We start from the raw sequence: 19932 nt of genomic DNA, 5'->3' as shown, positions 1-19932 counted from the left end.
AACTTAAGGAACCTGGCAGTTCGTGATAAAAGGAGAATCTGTGCTTTCAACTTTTGAGACGTTGTTCCGAGTGCTTGGTTAATCTATATATATATATATATATGTAAGTGAGCCTTTAATTTAGCCAAGCCACTGTGATGTTGCTTATTCAGGCTGTCTTGAAGTCAACCAATTACTCTGCAGGCGTTTGGGTGTAATTGTTCGGGTGTATTCCGTGTAGTTGACCAACAAAACATATAGAACAAAACAACACCTGTTTTAACAAGTGAAGAGATGTAGTCAACGATGATGAACAAGTTCACGTAGATTTATTCTGATAAAAGGCCACAGTAGAAGTCTCTGTCACTAAACACGTCGTTACCCTGGAGTGTTCTATCGCTAACTGATTTTCCGGTCTCTAACCCAACATATCCCAAACGTCACTAGTCCCGTTCAATATGCGTCTTCTATGGTGCGTCGCTAAATAACTAACCTATATAAATAAGGTGTCTAACAGATTCCTCCCGCCCTTGAAAAAAAATATGTCAATATTTTTCCACTACTGTCAAGTCTTACAAGGGCATTTTCAATTTATGGGGAAGACAAACAAACATAAAATCTTGACATCTTCATCTTGACTTGACAGTTCCTCATATTCAATGTCAATGTTCATAACATTCCAGAATCATCTTCATTGGTACACAGTTCATCATAAAAGAAAATGTGGCATCTTATGGGCACGTCATACATCGCAAGTGTTCTTCACTGGCAGTAATCTGATAAAATACAATATTTAAAAAAAAAACAATTATAGACTTTATTTACACATTCAATAAATTTTTTTTTTCTTACCACCCTTTTATACGCTTTTGTCCATTTTTCTTTTATACTCACCCTTTTCCATAGAACTAACTTTCGTCAATGATATATGAAATGATTCACACAAAAAAAATATCCATACTTACTTTTAAATGCTTAACATCAAATTTACTTATCTCCCTTTTCCATAACATATAAATGGTGTCAATATATTAATATATATTACATACTCAATATAATCATAGTTTATTTAAAAAATTATTTCACTTCAATGTCATTCTAGATAATAGATCAGCTACAATATTCACAGATCCACTAATAGCTTTCACTTCAAATTTATATTCCTGTAGTGCTAAGAACCATCTATAAACACGACTGTTTTTCATGCTCTTTTGCTGTATATACTGAATAGGTTTATGATCAGTTAATAATATGAATTTCCTTCCTATTAAATAGCTCTCTAGCTTAGTAATTACCCATATTACAGCTAAGGCTTCTCTTTCAATGACACTATATTTTTTCTCTGCCTCTGATAATTTTCTACTTACATATAATATAGGATGTAAGTTATCATAGTTCTGCATTAGACAACCACCAATAGCATTACCAGATGCATCAGTTGTGACATAAAATATTTTGTCCTTATCGGGTAGTCTTAATATTAATTCATGACTAAAAACATCTTTAATTCTGTCAATAGCTTTCACACATTCCTCATTACAGACTACTTTTTGAGGTTTTCCTTTTTTAAGTAAGTCATTTAGTGGATTCACTATTTCTGCTAAGTTCTTTATAAACTTTCTGTAATAATTTACTATTCCCAATATGCTTTTAATTTGTCTTTTTGTTGTAGGTATTTCGATATTAAGTACTTTCTTTATGTTATCTTCAATAGGGCTAATCATGTTGTTATTTACTTTATGTCCTAAGAAAATTATTTCCTCCAATCCTATTTCTACTTTTTCTGCTTGAATTGTAAGTCCACTTTCTTTTATTATTTTGAATACTTCTTTTACATCTACCAAATGTTCCTCCCAACTATTATTAAAAATACATATGTCATCCAAATAGCAAATAACATTTTCTTTGTTTCCAATTATCATGTTCATCATTCTATTAAATGTGGCAGGTGCATTTACTAATCCAAAACTCATATAATTCCATTGAAAAATACCATATGGTGTTACAAATGCTGTGTAAGGTTTTGCATTTTCTGTTAAAGGTATTTGCCAATAACCTTTAGTTAAATCTAATTTAGTAAAAAATTTTGCTCCATTTAATTTATGTAAAATATCCTCTATATTTGGCATTGGATATGGGTCAAATTCTGTGATGTTGTTAAGTTTCCTATAATCAATACATAACCTTATATCTCCATTCTTCTTTTTGGCTATCACAATTGGTGAAGCATAAGGAGATGTTGATGGTTCAATTATACCTGATTCTAGTAAATTGTCTATTTCTTTCTTTACTTTGTCTTGTAAATGTAGCGGTATTCTATATGGCTTAAGCTTGATAGGTTTTGTGTCTGTTACTTTAATGTCATGTTTAATAATATTTGTTTTTCCTGGTATGCTGGAAAAAATTTCTTTGTATTCCTGTATTATTTTAGTTATATCTTTTGACTTTTCCTTATTTAAATTATTAAGATTAATCTTTTGCCAAGTTTGATTCTCTTTTGTTTCTATTACAGGTATTTCCTTAATATCATTTTCATTGTGATTTTCATTTGTTATTATCATCAAGCATTCTTCTCTTTCTGAAAATGTATTTTCTATTTCCTCCTGAATGTTTTGTATCAACTCATCTTCTCTATCATGATACAGTTTCAAATTATTTATGTGATATGTTTTAATTTTCCCATTTATTTCAATTTGATAATTCACATCACTAATTTGTTTTATCACCTTAAATGGACCTTTCCATTGTTTACCAATTTTATTTTTCAGGTCATTTATTAATATTAATACATTGTTTCCTACTTCTAGTGTTTTCAATTGTCTTTTCTTATTTAGATTCTCATGAGCACTTTGTTTGTATTTCTTATTGTTGTTATATGCTTGAGTCCATATTTCTTTCAATTCTGTTGTGATTGTTGTTTCACTGTCATTATTTAATTTATTCTCATTGCCTATTAGATTTTCTTTAAAAACATCTAATTCATCTCTAGGTTTTCTTCCATGTATTACTTCATATGGTGAAAATTGTGTTGCTTCATGGATGTTGTTTCTATGAGCAAATAGTACATAGTTAATGTAATGATCCCACTTGTTCTGATTATTCTGAATTATTTTTGTTAGTGATCTTTTTAATGAACCACCATATCGTTCACATAAACCATTACTCTCCGGGTGGTAAACCGAAGAGTATATGTGTTGTATATTGTATTGTTTAGTCCATTTCTTAAATTGTTCTGACTTAAACTGAGATCCCTGATCACTCAATATAATTTTAGGTATACCATGTCTTGTAATTACTTTTTGAGTTATGGCATTAATGATATTCTCTGCACTTGTATTTGATAATGGGATTGCCTCTGGGTATCTACTAAACATGTCTATTACTGTTAGAATGTATTTGTTATTATTTTCAGTTTGAATTAAAGGACCTATTAAATCAATAGATACTTTCTGAAATGGTTCTGTAGGTTCATCCATTTCTTGAATGGGTGCTTTATTCACTAGGCTTTTGTTAGATCTCTTTTGACATATGTCACATGAGTTTATGTATTTGTTGATTGTTGCTTTCATTTTGGGCCAAAATACTTGTTTTGACAAATTCCTATAACATTTCTTTACTCCCCTATGTGCTGCTAAATTATTATCATGTGTCATGATTAAAACATCTTTCCAATATTTCTGTGGTAAGACAAGTTGTTTTATTTTCTTGTTATCATTACTTGTTTGTCTAAACAATATTTTATTCTCTATACAAAATTTCTCCATTGGATTATTATTGTTTTTATCTGATATTCTTGAATAAATTTTCCCAATAATATTGTCATTCATTTTTTCTAATGCAAATGTGGGTGTTGTTTCTTTTTCACTTTGAAATATTTGTGTTTCAAAACTATTTTGTGTTTCATTTTCTATCTCTCTTTCCTTAACATCTGTATTTTCTATTTGTATTACATTACTGGTTTCTTTTTCTTTATCATTACTTATTACATTTATTGTATTTTCCTGTTTCTCATCTTGTTTATCCATTGATCTTGTTATTATCATACTTGTTATATTTTGTGTTTCTATGTTTTCATGATTTTGTCTTATGTTTTTGTATTTGTTTTGCCAGTCTTCTAATTCTTTTCTTGAACATTCTTTAACTCCTTTTATGTTTCCTACCAACATATCATATCTCATTTCTGGTATTGCAATGCCATCACAATAACCAGTGAAAAATGGAGTTTCAATGTACACCCTTATAGCTTTAAATTCCCTTACGGTGCCATCTGCTAATTCCACTTTCCTAGTAAACCCTTTATACCAATGAGGTTTGACAAATTTAGTTTTTACTGCCAAAGTGTTACAACCTGAATCCCTGATTAATTCCACCGGAATTCTATCTACAAACCCTGGGTACACTGCAAAATTGTTCCTATTTCCTTCCATGAAATATATCCTATCTGTACCTTTATTTTTGTATTCCCTACTGTAACTCCTATTTCTATAATTTCCCCTGTCATTCCTATCTCTACTCCTATATCTACTGTTATTTTGTTCATTGTATCTATTTCTACTTCCAGACCTACTATTCCCTCTTCTACAGTTAGCTGCTATATGACCTTTTCCTTGACATTTAAAACAGGTTATTTCACTATATTTTCTATTTCCACTATTTGATCTGTTTCTATTTCTACTTCTATCAACATTTTCTTTTGTGTATCCTATTAAATCTATTTTGCTCTTATCCCTATCAGAAAATGGTTTATTTGGATAGGCATTTTTGTAAACTCTCATTATTTCTGTTATTTCATCTATAGTTTTTGGGTTTCTTTCTCTAATAAAAGATTGTAATTGAGGATCACATTTATTTACAAAGTTGTCCACTAGAATAAAATTTTTTAATCCTTCATAAGAGTTTGTCACTTTTTCTAATTTTACCCACTTATTGAAGAAATCCTTTTCCATATTAATGGTAGTTTGGGGTTCCATTCCTAATGATGGTATATTGTCAAAATATTTCTTTCTAAAAGTTGTAGCATTATGACCGTATGCATTCAATAACTCTCTTTTTAAAACCTGATAGCTATCATCAATATGATGGTCATGATTTTGGCATATTGTTAGAGCTTGACCATGAACAAAGTCTATCAGTATTTCAGACCATTCTTCTTCAGGCATATTAAATGTAGACATTTTTGCCTCATATCTTTTCAGGAAATCACCAATGTCATCCTTCTGTTCATCAAAACTTTGTATTTTTCTCTTTAGCCATGTTTGTGAATTAGAGTTGTCTCTTTGAGTGGTATAATTATTTGAGTTATTTGTGTTATTTCCTTGTTCAGTTTGAGCTCTGGCTTGTGATGCATCCAATCTCATCTTCTCCATTTTAGCTTCATGTTCTCTCTGCCTTTCTTGGTCCTCTTTTTGCTTCTCATATTCTTCCTTTCTGATCCTATCTTGTCTCTCTATTTCTTGTCTTTGACGTTCTTCTTGTCTTTCTATCTCTTGTCTTTGACGTTCTGTTTCTTCCTTCACAACTTGCTGTACATAAGCTGCTAAGTCCTTTCCTTTTAACTCCATGGCCTTTCCATCCTGCATAGCTGTTTCCTTAACCTCCTTAAGGTCCACATATGATGATGTAGCCATTGTGTTTTATATTTTATATATATTTTTACTTAGCCTATATTGGTTATGGCTATACTTTAAAAGTTTTTACACACTTTTATACAAGTTTTAAGTGTTATGTCTCTATCTATAGATTTAGTAAATGAGTAAATCTAGTCTGAGTTATATTCAGATCTGTATATTAGAGCTAGTATCACCCAAATTTAAATCTAGTATATTATAGTATATATAATAATACCATTTAGATCTATAGTTATCAAGAGCACTATGACTATTAGATCTAGTATGAATAACTATGATCACTTTTAAAATCTGATGTGACTGAAGTGTCTAGAGAGTACTCAGTAGACTCTAAGACTGTCTAGAGTCTAGATCTACTCTAGAGTAGATAAAATAGATTTCTTAGATCCAATCCAGAACTTATGGTTCTATTTAACCATACGAAATAAATATGTGTATACAATGTCAAATATATCTTCAGCAATATATATATATCTAAAATGTACTACCTTCATTCATCTTTCAATTAATAATATTTCAACTTAGAGTCTAGATGATTTAATTGTACCAAAGAGATGTACAAAATTTGTAGATCTATATTTAGCCAGACGACAGTGTTTGACTACATAGCCAGTTTCGGCATTATTCTCATGGCAAAATCATATTTGATTTTAACCGCTCAAACTAAAATTATTTTAGTCTGATTCACAGTAAAAGAATCCTACCCGCACTTTCTATCATTAAGTGAAAAAAAATACAGATCTAATTAAATTAATAAAAATAAATAATTTAAAATAATATAAACAAATGAAATAATTAAATGAGACTATCGCTATGGGTTGGGATATGACAATATGACACACAATGATAATGTCACGAAGTAACTAGGCAACAACGGATATGACGTTTACACAAACAAAACAAATTACAACCCTAAACGTATAATATAGCTTTTCATCTAAATTATGTCTTTACCCCGAACGGGTTTAAGGCTTCAGCACCACCTGAATTTTACTCAGGCTAACATACCAAATTTAGACAAAATCTATTTCTAAGGACAATCTAAACATATACTAATAAGAAAAATGGCACTTAGCCTTTGATAAGAAAGATCCCTTTGTTCGGACTCCCGAATATGCTAGATCACAACAAATTCCACTGCCTCTCTTCCAGTTCTGACTCTGTTCTCCGGTGCTACCAGTGGATACAATCCGTGTCGAGTATCCCACGTAATGCCACAGATGTCCTGATATGCCACAGCAAAATGTCCCAGTTTCTTCGACGACTGTTGATGACCGTATGTGTAGTTCCGACGACTTTGTGTACACAGTTACTGACGAATAGGTTGACGGTTCTTCTGGCGATGACTTGACTTGTGTAGACGACTACTGACAAATAACAGTCTCTTGACGGCAACTTGATCTGGACGACTGACGAATAACGAATTTCTTGACGATGACTTGATCTGGGCTGACGAATAACGGCTTTCTTGACGATGACTTGATCTGGGCTGACGAATAACGACTTTCTTGACGATGACTTGATCTGGGCTGACGAATAACGGTTCTCTAAAATAGTTCACTGCTTCTGCTGCTACTCAGGTAGTACAACGAAGTTTGCTGTTGTACTCTGCTTCACTAGACCAAACTGTCTAATGTAGACTAGGTGAAACCAAGGTCACCTCCGACGACGTTCCGTTATACGACTAACGGTTTTCAACGAAATTAAGTGGATGTAGCTGTTTCCACAACTTCACTGCTAACAAGTCTAGATATGGTCTAGACCGACGAATACTAGATGTATCAATGTCCAGCAACGAAAAATACGATTTTACTAACCTTCCAAAGGTTAAACACAGTGACCGTTATAAAAGTGGTAAGCAACCGGTTCAATGAGCAAACTGCTCCACAAGAATCTCTCCAAGGGTAAGACGACAGAGCGATTTCGATTTAGTTAGCTACCAAACTTGTAGTACTCACAATACTTCTGACAGCGGGCAAACTGTCCTTCTCGAAACTGACGAGGTAAAACTTGATACTCGATGGATGTGGCTCCTATGACGAAGAAAAAATATGTCCAACAGGTTCACTAACGATCTCTCACCCGTTATGAATGAACGGTTTCTCTGGTTGTAGGTCGATTCAGCATATGAAGATCAGACTTTGATAATATACTGGTTAAGTCTACTCAACCCGACGTTGCGATGATTACTGTCCTGACGAAGGTCACCCTGAGTTAACGGCTCGTTGAACGTACGATCAAGAACATGTAGATCTAGAACAAAGTCACAAGTCACTCTGCGATGATGCTGTGTTCAGCCGTACTCCGATGAAATCTTATATCTTCGAGTGCACGACCCTCACCTGAGTAAACGTTCAGCTTCGATGTCCGGTTCGAGGTTCGGTTAATCCGGGCTTCGGGCGTCGGGGGTCGCCACTGTGATGTTGCTTATTCAGGCTGTCTTGAAGTCAACCAATTACTCTGCAGGCGTTTGGGTGTAATTGTTCGGGTGTATTCCGTGTAGTTGACCAACAAAACATATAGAACAAAACAACACCTGTTTTAACAAGTGAAGAGATGTAGTCAACGATGATGAACAAGTTCACGTAGATTTATTCTGATAAAAGGCCACAGTAGAAGTCTCTGTCACTAAACACGTCGTTACCCTGGAGTGTTCTATCGCTAACTGATTTTCCGGTCTCTAACCCAACATATCCCAAACGTCACTAGTCCCGTTCAATATGCGTCTTCTATGGTGCGTCGCTAAATAACTAACCTATATAAATAAGGTGTCTAACACCACACAAGTATCGGGCATTATGGCATTACTACATTTGATGTACAGAAGTAATTCATTTGTGGAATATAGTTACTAATTGTCAGTATTTGTATCAAGCCCTTTAAATAGGCAATGGCATCTGTCAATATTGTTACGATCTTCTCTGTCAGGCCTTCTGTAAACACTGCTAAACACAACACAATCGGCTACACTAACTTCAACTGCTTTGCTACACAACAGAACTGCCTAACTAATCACTACAAGTCTCTCTAGCTCGTACAGCTACATTTTCGAGGACTCACTTTGTAGCACACTGTCCTTACTGCTTGCTGTCCTGGACTCTACTGTCCTTTCTTTCACACTATCTCTCGACCAAAAGGCTTTCGGTCACATGACCATAATACTGGTCATATTTGCGTAAACAAGCAGTACTGTCCCTTGTGTATCGACAGCCGTTGATCCGTTGACCTGTGTGATTGGCCCGAGTCGTCTGTCAGTAGGCCGCACAGACATTAACCCTTTCAGTCCTCCATTGGAGTTACTACAATATTTGACTGAGCTTTTGATGGATTTTTTAAAAATTTGAAGCAAGTGTTCAGCTCTGCTTAAGTGAAATTTCGTTGGTGGACAGTGGGAAAGGTGGCTGAACGACACGAACCACTTTGCTACCAAGTACATGGTATCGAGTTCGAAGCCCGAGTCCAACTGAATTTTTTTTTTTTTAATTTGTTATAGTTTTTACCCCCTCCCCCAACTGGTCCACAAATGAGATTAGCGCCGTGAGTGTGTGTCATAAACATGAAGTTTGCGCTATACAAAAGCAATGTTTTAAAGGGCTGCCTGATGGTATGTTCATCTTCACCTATCCCTTAGTCTGCTGAACCGTTGGGGCACCACACAAGATATTTCAACCGTCTTTCTCCATTCCTCTCTGTCTTTAGCCTTGGATAAAACCTCTTTCAATGACAGTGTGTTATTGTCCCTAAATTGTTCGCCTTGGATTTCTCGAGTTAAAACCAGCCAACTGTTTGAGCTATACTATAACAGGGTTTATTTTTAAAGGAGCTTCCCAAGCGCATAAAACAAATACAATTCTATGATAAAGATAAAGCAGAAAATGCGGATTATTTATTCGCATTGAGCTTCCACTGCTGTAAAGACGGCCTTCTTTCAGGGGTCATCCACCTCATTTTAATTTCTTCATTGATCTTTAAAATATAAACAAAGAATGGCTTAGTCGTTATCATATCACAGATAAGCTGGGGTTTAAAAATAGAACAAAAAATATGTATTGTACATTAAACAGCGGCAGACAACTCCAGTTTACTAAAAATGAAAACAGACCAGATTTAATACGTCCTAAAACAAGAGCACCAGGTGCAGGTTCAGCAGAGGTGAAAGGCAGGTCTTAGAATGTCCCTGGCGAAGTGTCCGATACGATAACAAGGCTGGATGTTAGATCTATATGGCAAGCAATAAGACGCTATTATTTCTGTCAGTGTAGATAACTGTATACCAATTAATTATTATTTACAAAATATGAACTCTAAGAGATATCTATAATGTTTTTTCCCACGAAAATTCACACACTTAAATACGCAGAAAAACTTTAGCTCGAGAGCGCTGTTAAGTTAAACGTTTGAATTTAATTTTTAAAAAGATGCATTATAAAGTTATTTCGCGCCACTCAAACTCGTAGGCATCCCCTTCGAGTCCGTCTTACTCCTGAAAAACATTTCATACCAATTTTAGTTTTTTTGTAGCAAACCTGCAGAATAACTAGAGTAGTCTGTTAAATCGTGTTTGTCAGCGAACTATTTTACAATGGAATTGGGCTGCGAAAGAAAAGGAGACCTGATTTTTTTTTATAGAAATCATTTTATAAAAGCATTTATTTAAAAAAAAAAGGGGGGGGGGAACGACCTGATTTGTAACTCATGGCTCAAACTTCCTCAAGCCGTCATACTTACCACTCTGTTAGTAAGATTCTTTGAAAATAGATGATTGCTTGTTTCAAAATTACTTTAAAGCGGCGACCTTTAAAAGTGACTAATTCAGCTTATACCACCTCTACAGTCAAGTACAATTTCTTTCCCTTGTTCGAGATACCAAACAAAATATTCAATTACCAATTCTTAATTAACTGATTGGTATTTTTTTTTATTGATTTTTGTTTTGTCAGGTATAAGAAATAGTTTTGCAAAATTTCAGCTTGATCCGAGATCGGGTGTCGGAGATATAACATACACCAACTTTTTACCAGACAGACAAACTTACTGTGGGAGTGTATTTACATGAGCTTTGGCCTACATGACACCCTCGTTAACCGTGTGCCACAGAAACAGATCTGCCTTATAGATCACACGGTCTGAAAGGGGCAACTTTAAACTTTACTTCAAAACTATATCAGTTTTTTTTTAAATTCTTTACGATTATCACAGAAATCATTAACAAAAATAGATGTTGAAATTATGCGCCAAAATATATATTTTTTAGTACCTTTTGTCATTTTCGTATTGCGCAACTTTCATGCATAAAGCATGCCCTGAACGCTATGGTCCAATTTCTTTTGTGGACTTGTTTGGGAAAGGGGGATCTCTAGTTTCCCTGCAGTCTTTATGCGCTCTGCAAACACAACTCGGGTTTCGAGCTCCAGCCCCTTGGTAGGTAGGTAAGTGGCTTATGCACTCAGCCACACATTCCACAAATTATTTTTTTCTATGTATGAACACAACATCTCCGAAATATAACATGTGTTCAAATTGTGTTGTATTAAGATTTTGAAGCTGAGGATCACGAGTTTTATTTTGGGTGAGGATTGAGCTCACAGCTTCTTTGAAAAATCATTTTGCTTTTCACTATTGGCTGAGATAGAAAATATTTAAACAATGAGCTAATCGTCTCTTAGGCCAGTATATATATAAATATATCTATGATTGTAATGCTTTATTACATTTTTGTTAGTTTGAATTCTTTTCGAGCTATTGCCACGACTATTGTTTAAATGTCAATCTAGAATTATTGTTGAGGTTTTTTTTTTCTATTCGCAAAATTACTTTTTCAATTGTAATTCTAGAAACATTGTTGAATTTTTAAACTATTAGCGCATTTTTTTTTTACCTATTTCTCTAGAAGTGTATTTGTCTTTCGCTATCAGTTCTTGATGTGTCCGTCACATGAAGCGTTGATACATCTATGGAAATTCCTTTAAAAAAATCTTCAATAATGGGATCATTTTCTTAAAGCTCTCTAGGCAGAAATGTAAATCAGATGACAGGCTCGCTAAAAAATTACTTTGGTAAACTTCCGGTGAGAGAAATTTCTAAAAAAAAAAATTGTCCGTAATGGCGGGCATTTTCTAAACGTATCTGGTATTATAAACAGGGCATTGCTTTGGAATTCGTAGGTTATGGAAGATTTCAGAATTTTATGTGGCGGCATCGACCAGTTTTGACCTAAAAATTGAAGCCTTTGTTTTGGTCGCCAGATGGTTTATTCATATTTCTCACGTCGTCTGCTACTGTTTTCTGTGATTGCTTGAATCGTATCGTATAGATTGCAGACGTTACTTCAAAAGAGAAGATAATTACGTCATACGCATTTTAGGTGTCAGTCTAGTCATGCTTGTTAATTGATGACTTAAACTCTGCTAAGTCGTTGGTTTTCTTGGCTGATTCAGGCAACCCATTCCATTCTCTGATGGCACTAGGGAAGAAGGAGCCAAACAGTATTCAAAGGATTTTGCAGCTATCTTTTTTTCTCTCCTTCGTTCACCCTGTATCTTTTGCACTCTCTCTCTCTCTCTCTCTCTCTCTCTCTCTCCCGCTCTCTTCTTCTGTGTCTCTCCACCTCTCTCACCCTCTGTATTTCTTTACATATTTATTTTATTCAATGTTAACATCTTTATTTTTGTTGTCATTTTATCTTTCTCTTTGTATGTACGCCTATTTATAGAGTTTAAAATAGTTCTTAGTTCTAAACTACCTATCTCTTTCTCTCTCTTTCTCTCTCTCTTTCTCTCTGATTCTGTCTCTAAGTCTCTCTCTTTCTCTCTGCCTCTGTCTCTCTCTCTGTCTCTCTCTCTCTCTGCCTCTATCACTCTCTATCGCTCTGTCTGTCTCTCTCTCTCTCTCTCTCCGTACTAAGCTTTGTGGGTTTTGTAAAATAAAATAAAATAAAATACTTATACATGTGTCTGTTTCAGTCAAATTTTATGTATTGTGTGATATTTAGTTACAAAAATCATTTAAAATATGTAATTTTACTTTGGATCCTTCAGTGATTTTAAGTATACATTGAACGTCATAAAAAAGATCTCTGAAATAGTAGAAATACCCAGTTTCAGCCAGCAATTCTTAAATATAAGAATTCAGGCAATACATTTTAACTTAAAAACGCTTACAAAGTGCTATTTACCCCCTCAGATTTATAGGGTTGCATATTTACACACAAATTTTTATACTTTTAGGTTCACAGGTTCTAGACAGTACTACTTACAGGTTCTAGATAGTACTACTTACAGGTTCTAGAGAGTACTACTCACAGGTTCGAGACAGTACTACTTACAGGTTCGAGACAGTACTACTTACAGGTTCGAGACAGTACTACTTACAGGTTCTAGACAGTACTACTTACAGGTTCTAGACAGTACTGCTTACAGGTTCTAGACAGTACTACTTACAGGTTCTAGACAGTACTACTTACAGGTTCTAGACAGTACTACTTACAGGTTCTAGACAGTTCTCTTTAACCCTCAGATATAAGACAGTTTTATTAATCGCTTTAAAATAGGATCTCAGAGAACGCTCATATAATTTGAATTGAAACCGAGGCTGCACTTAAGAGATTAATAAAAAAAACGCAATGACGTCATTCTAGAATGTTCTCCCTAAGAAAACCTCTAAAGATTTTTGTTTTCACTCTCGGGGTCAACTTACATGAGAATAAAATTCCAAATAACTGTCAAAATAAATGTCCACGGGCTAGAATCTTTTAGTGTTTTTTTTTCCACAAGATTGGTGAGAAATAATTTGAAAGAAAAAAATCGGTGAAAAAAAAAGTTAAACTTCTTGCAATACCGCAAATGTTTGTTGTATATAAATATATAATTATATTCGTTATTAAAGGGAGTAGCCTAAATAGCAGCTATCAATGATATCCAATAATTGTTTATTTTTAGGTTATAAGGCATGAAATATACATTGAACAGACCACAAAGGCACATTTCGGAGAGTTACGAGTGTACTTTATGTAAATGCGATTGTTTGTTTATGCACTGTATGTAGACCCAGTAGCCTATTTAAAAGTGTAATACGCAATGCATGTCAACCCAGTGTTTATAAGTATGAATTACACTATGTGGATGACTTCATTTCTGATGATTACAGATTAGTGCAGTATTTTAAGTGACTACAAAAACTTAATAGAGACTTGCTTATTTTGCCACAATTGATGCAGAAAAAGTCTTTGACCATAGGGGGTCTATATTAGCCTACCTTTCGTTGTCTGCGCCTGTCTTCAGCAAGGGTTTTTCTTTTGGCATTAAATATGTGTCTCGCGACCTTCGATAGATATCTCCAGCTGTCTTGTTCAGAGATCAACCTCTGCCAACTATAACAGTGAGGGCTAGGTGACACCTGAGATTATCTTTATGCGATTCCGGGGGAGGCAGTGGCGTAGCTAGGGATTTGGTGGTCCGGGGGTGCTGGACCTTTTTAGTATCCTCTGCATTTTGACATTGACTTCATCACATGAGATGATGTACTTAATAAATATAGAAGTCTAAATTGGTACAATATATAAGTAAAATTAACAATAGTAATACTTAAGACTCTTTGAATGGATTGTTTATTGGCGAGATAATGCACAAGGGACAAATTCTCCATTCATACCACCCCACGTCGGGATTTCTGTGCAGAAAAGGCATCTATAAAATCATCTAGAATTCTAATTTTGACCCCGCCTGAATAGCGTAATTACATGGCAGTGGCGTGATATTTAATGTGAAAAAAAATAATTAAGACATTCATTGGAGTGCAAACAATGCTGCTACTTAATTAAGTAAATAAAACCTTATAGTGATTGAAGTTACGGTTCTGTGACTGGTAGTCACAGCCGGACTCAGAGCCTCAACTGTCAGGGTTGTGTTAAAAGCATTAGCTCGTTCGCCCGGGCCCCTGACATTCAACAGGCACCTTCGTACTTACAATAAACAATAAACAATCAACTAGAAATTAACAATATAAGTGTTTAATGGGATGAATGTAATTTATGATGACAAACTGAAGAAATAATATCTATAAAGTTAACAAATGTTATAATATAATTGTTATATTTATTAACTATCATTCTTCACCTTGCTGTCCCACAATATAATACATTAGTACGCACAAGCACAACACAACGCAATGCTGACTCTAGTCTATAGTGTAGACTTCCTAATCCCATAACTAGCTCCCTGTAAAGACGTGAGAAAAGACAAAATGAAAGGTCTAGTCCAAAACACTATGGCAGCGAAACAACTGCGAAATGCAGTACTGCCTTAGATACTCACCCTAAACAGGGGAACACAGAAGAATCTCAAAGAAACGTTACACCAGCTTAATAACAAAACTACTCCATACGCTTAAAAGCAAGGTAACAAAGAAAGTGCTTTCAAAAATTGTGCACCTAATAAACATTGGTGCTAGAATACCATAAACTAGGCACCGACAGGCACCCCCTCAAGTGGGGGATCGACTTTGCCATGTGCTCATCCGACCCAAAGCAGCTGTCGATGGTAAGAAGCGCCTCTACACTGTCTACGCCGGCCTTCATCAGACCATGGGTATTTGTCATTTAAATTTGTGCGATGTGTGGCCGAGACGCTAAATACGCTAGCGCTTGGCTTGGCTTGGCTTGGCTACCTATCAAGGTGGCTCTTATCTAATCTAAGAAGATACAGACGTTACTACAAAGAAGATGAGTACATCCTTCGCGTGTCCCTAGGTCAATCTAATCATGCATGTTAATCAATGACTTCAACCTTCGGGATCCGTTGGCCCTTAGGCAGCTTGCCCCCTGCAGATCTTTTCGATGCCGCTGATCCCAATTCTTGTCTGGTTCCTGCTGTTTCTTTGAAATCATCATCTGCCGTACTGGGAGGAAATGTTGTGGCCAATGTCCTTTCGTCCGTAGCTAATGCCAGGGCCGGCCTTAGGCAAAGGCAAACTAGGCATCCGCCTTGGGCCTCCATTATTGGGGCCTCGCACTGGGCAAAAAACTATTTTTTTCAGAAATGAAAAATCTAAACCTGAGCAGATTGCTATTTTTAGAGTACACTAGGTTTTTAATAAATTGCGTAATTCCGTTTTTTTTAGAATTTTATTTTATATTTTTATATTTCATTTGGGGCCACCAAATTCACGTCCTCCAATTATCTAAGGCCGGCCAAGGATTTTATCTCATACCACCACTGAAGGTATCCAACCGTACAGTTATAAAGTGCATTGTATGTCAACCCAAACAGTTATAAAGAATCCTGTCTCATTTATTTACTATTGATTTTTTGATTTGTCTCGGGCAAGGAAACAATTAATAATTCATAGCTCACACTTTTTTTTTTCTCATCCTATTCATTCCAAAAATTTTAAATCCTTCAGTTCAGCGGTTCTCAGCATGACTAGATTGACCTAGAGACACGCGAAGGATGTAATCATCTTCTTCTTAGAAGTAACGTCTGTCTCTTCTAAGATTAGATAAGAGCCGCATTGATAGGTAGCCAAGGCCAGCTTTCTATCCTTAAAATCTTACAAGAGAGAGAAGAAAATACCTTACCACAAACAATTAAGAAAGAATAATAATATTAAAATGAATATGTTTTAGGGTTCATACTCTCAAAGACCGAATCGCTGTTTACTTTTTAAATGTGAGACCCACCCAGCAACGGGATCTACGCTTTTTTAGAACCACTGATATAAAGAATTATTTTAACAAAACTAGATGGTATTGACAATGGGCTGGGAACGAAGAGAGCGTTGTTCTAAGGTAATTTGAGATTCTGTTTGAATTTAAACTCTATTTTTAATGCTTCAAAAATGTTTCTCGGTTGTTGTTGTTTTGTTTTTTTGTTTTTTTTATTTTTTTTTTATTCTGTTGTTTTTGCTTTCTACTTTAAAAAAAAACACTAAAACATAGTTTTTGTTTGTCGATTAGCACTGCTTACTAAGCGACGGATCCACAGGGTCCGCCTACGAGTTCAACCCCTTGTTTAATATCTTGAGTTGTTTAGGTTCTTCCATACTTCTGTGTAGTTTGAGAGACATTTAGTCTTCTAGAGGGCTGCAACATAAAAACAATGTGATGAAATAACTGCACTTGAATTCTATAATTACTGAAAGAAATAGTTGTCCAATAAAGTTATCTAAGCACAAGCTTCGACGCGTTGACCATAGTACTACACACTGCGTTGGGGATGAGTAGTGAAGAGATTAGCTTTCGAACCGAGGGTCTCGGATTCAAAGCCTATAAATACTTGAATTTTAAATTTCGTAATTTATAGAGCGTCCATGGGTCCTTGACTTTTAGTAGGTTAAAAAGATAAAGTGGTGGTCATTGTGCTGGCCACATGACACCCTCGTTAATATTTATCACAGAAACCGATGACCTTTACGTCCATCTGCACGGCCAATTCATTAATCACCCTGGGGCAAGCTCACATGAAACCACGAGCTCGTTTGGTAGATCATGTGACCTCGTGACCAACGGTAGGTTAAACAGTAAAACTTATATTCCAGTGTATGTGAAATAATTCTTTAACTTCACTACATTTATATTCCAGAAAATTGTGTATTTAGACCAGTGGTTCCCAAACTTTTTTGTCTCGTAGACCCCTTGCCATTTTTTCTTGCTTTCGGTAGACCCCCTACTTCACTTGTATTGAATTTTTGCAAATTCATCAAAACATTTTTAAAACAAATTTCTAACTGTTGTGAGTTAAAGAGTGAAAAACTAATTTAAAGCTACACCTAGCATATGTCATAGAGATCTTTTTTTTTAATTGATAAAATTCTAATTTAAATTAAAATAACAATTTATATTTATTACTGGAATCACCAAACACATTGGAATTTTTTTTTTTTGCACCTCTATTATCCGTTGCTAGGGAAAATATGTTTCATGTAGGAATGTGTTAGTCTATGAAGTAGTCCTCAAACATTAAATAGTAATCAATCAATTAATTAGCCTTATGTATCATTTTAAAAGTTTTCGCAAAGAGCGGTTTCTTATGTATTTTTTGATCTTTCACGTCTGGCTCAAATATTGGGTGCACAGAACTGTTTTCACTAACAAGAGAAGGTGTGAAGGTACCTAGTGAGTACCTAAACCAGTAAGCTTTCGGCAGGAAGGGCTAATTAGACTTCAGACTAGCTAATTAGCCTGCAGCCCACCTGAATCAGATGTCCTTAAGGTCTGAGAACGTCCAGTTCCCTATTATAGGACCTCTTGACCAAGGAAAGGCTTTTATCCATGGCCAGGATGAGGCATCGGCTCTTCACCAATCCCTCTGTCCGAAGTCCCGCCTTATCCGAAGTGATCATGTATTCACGACCCCCTTGAGCCCCGTACGAGTTCCCTCTCCCGTGCGAGGCCGGAGGCCGAGCCGCGTGGGGCCCTTCGTATCTCTCGATCGTACATGTGGTAGCCCACTGAGAGCTACGTGTGCTACCGTACTTTGCCTATCCAACTCCCTTGGCGGACGTTTCCACAGGAGGGCCACGCTGAGGCGACGGTAGCTGGAATTTCCTCCGTTTGCAGCCCACCTAGCAGAAGGAAAACTGAATTCAAACTGTGCTGCCTTGCAGCTATACCCGAACATGGGAAAGGTTTCGTGGGTCAACCCTGTTAAAAATAAGGAGCCGGCGACCTTAAATTTAGGCAGTAGCACACAGCGCTACACTCTGTCAGAGCCTACGACACCTCTGATCCCAAACTGTATATATGTCGTTTGGAAAGAATTACAAAAGAAGCTTTTAATTTTATAACTTATGCCACAGATGTGACCTTTAACTGTATTGTTGCTTAAAGAAATTCGTTTAATTATATCAGATAGATTTATATATTGGTGTAAACAGTTATTGAAAACTACAACGGCTGGTAAAATCAATGTTTTACCTATAGTGTTTTCCGTATTTTGCTATACATATATTTAAAGAGATTTTGAAAGACGCTCACAAACTATTATCTTCTCTATATGATGTCGAAGAGAGATTTTGTGGGTCTATTCTGATCTGATACGAACGTTTTTCAAATCATTATCTATTTTGTCAGGTTGCAGGCATTGTCTCAAATGATCCTCCAGCATAATTGATTTCATATCGGTATAAAGAGGCACTTAGGCAACCGCTAGTATGACAAGTAAAGGAATAAATACCAATTTTAAATAATCAACGCTGTACAGTCTAGATTCTTTTTGTTAAACATTGCATGTAGAAATTGAAATTAGATACAACAATTTTTCGTTTGAATGGCAGGATAAATATATAAAGGATTAACTCTGGTACAAATCATATATTAGTGTATGAAAGAATTACATTAATTTGATTTTAAAATTAAAGTGACGACTTTAATTTAATTAAATGAAATCTATTATCGTAGACCCCCGTGGACATCTCATAGACCCCCAATTTATGTTTTCCCTTTCGTAGACCCCTTGGAAGTCTTCGTAGACCCCTGGGGGTCTATATAGACCACTTTGGGAATCACTGATTTAGACTAACTTTACGAATCTTGCCTAACAAATTTCCAGATAATTTAAATAAATTCACAACTAGTTAAGCACTATTTTGAGTTATGTATGCATCTAAATCTTCTAGAGTAAAAAGAGTCTCTTGATACGATTAGAGTGTATTCACCACATTTTCTTGAGCTAAATTTAAACTCAGAAATTAAATTAACGCGATCCTCAACTGGTGAACTAGAGCAGAAGGCCCGGACAATGAAGATCAGTAGATAGCGGAAATTCCCATAATCTTGTCCTTCTTCGGCAACTTCCGGGCAAATACGGGCCTCTCCGTGGCGCTTTTAAATGTAATCCTATTCAACAAAAAAGACCACTAATTGAGTTTCTTCTTTAATGGCATTTTTAGAAATTATCCCCCCAAAAAACGTGCTTTTAACCATTTTTTTTTTGCACAAATTTTTTTTAAGTTATAAACTTTTTAACAAAAGTTAAATGTGCACCCAAAACTTCATCCCCTATATGTTCTTCCAGTTGTACTCAAGACTCAGAATACAATATAGGATTCCTTTTTTTAACATTAGCTTGAGATGAAAATACGATAAAGAATGATATTACAAGCAATAAGTTACTGTCATGCAAGTAAATGTTATAACTTGTTGCAGTGGCGTAGCTAAGGATTTAGGGGCCCGGGGGGGCTTGACCTCTTTATGGGCCCATGCATTTTGACATCCGACATTATGACATGAGATAATGGCATAATATTTAATTTAAAAACAAATTTCGGACACTCGTTTGGGGTCTCAGGTGGGGGCCCGGGGAGATTTTCAAATTTGAGATCTCCCCCCCCC

At 35.4% G+C, this 19932-nt stretch overlaps 1 long non-coding RNA gene across 1 annotated transcript; it reads right to left on the bottom strand.

Annotated features, from left to right (window-relative positions):
* Nucleotides 1–286: 286 nt before the first annotated feature.
* LOC129926482 (uncharacterized) lies at nucleotides 287–7173 on the bottom strand. The gene is made up of 2 exons (XR_008778161.1): nucleotides 6095–7173; nucleotides 287–755 (listed from the first exon to the last, which is right to left on the bottom strand). It is a non-coding gene; the product is annotated as an uncharacterized LOC129926482 (long non-coding RNA).
* Between the last annotated feature and the right edge of the window lie 12759 nt (nucleotides 7174–19932).

This window comes from Biomphalaria glabrata, chromosome 5, assembly GCF_947242115.1.
Source record: "Biomphalaria glabrata chromosome 5, xgBioGlab47.1, whole genome shotgun sequence".
In the NCBI taxonomy this organism is placed as follows: Eukaryota; Metazoa; Mollusca; class Gastropoda; family Planorbidae; genus Biomphalaria; species Biomphalaria glabrata.
The sequence above is the reverse complement of the archived record's forward strand: the minus strand, read 5'-3'. Positions and strand labels throughout refer to the sequence as shown.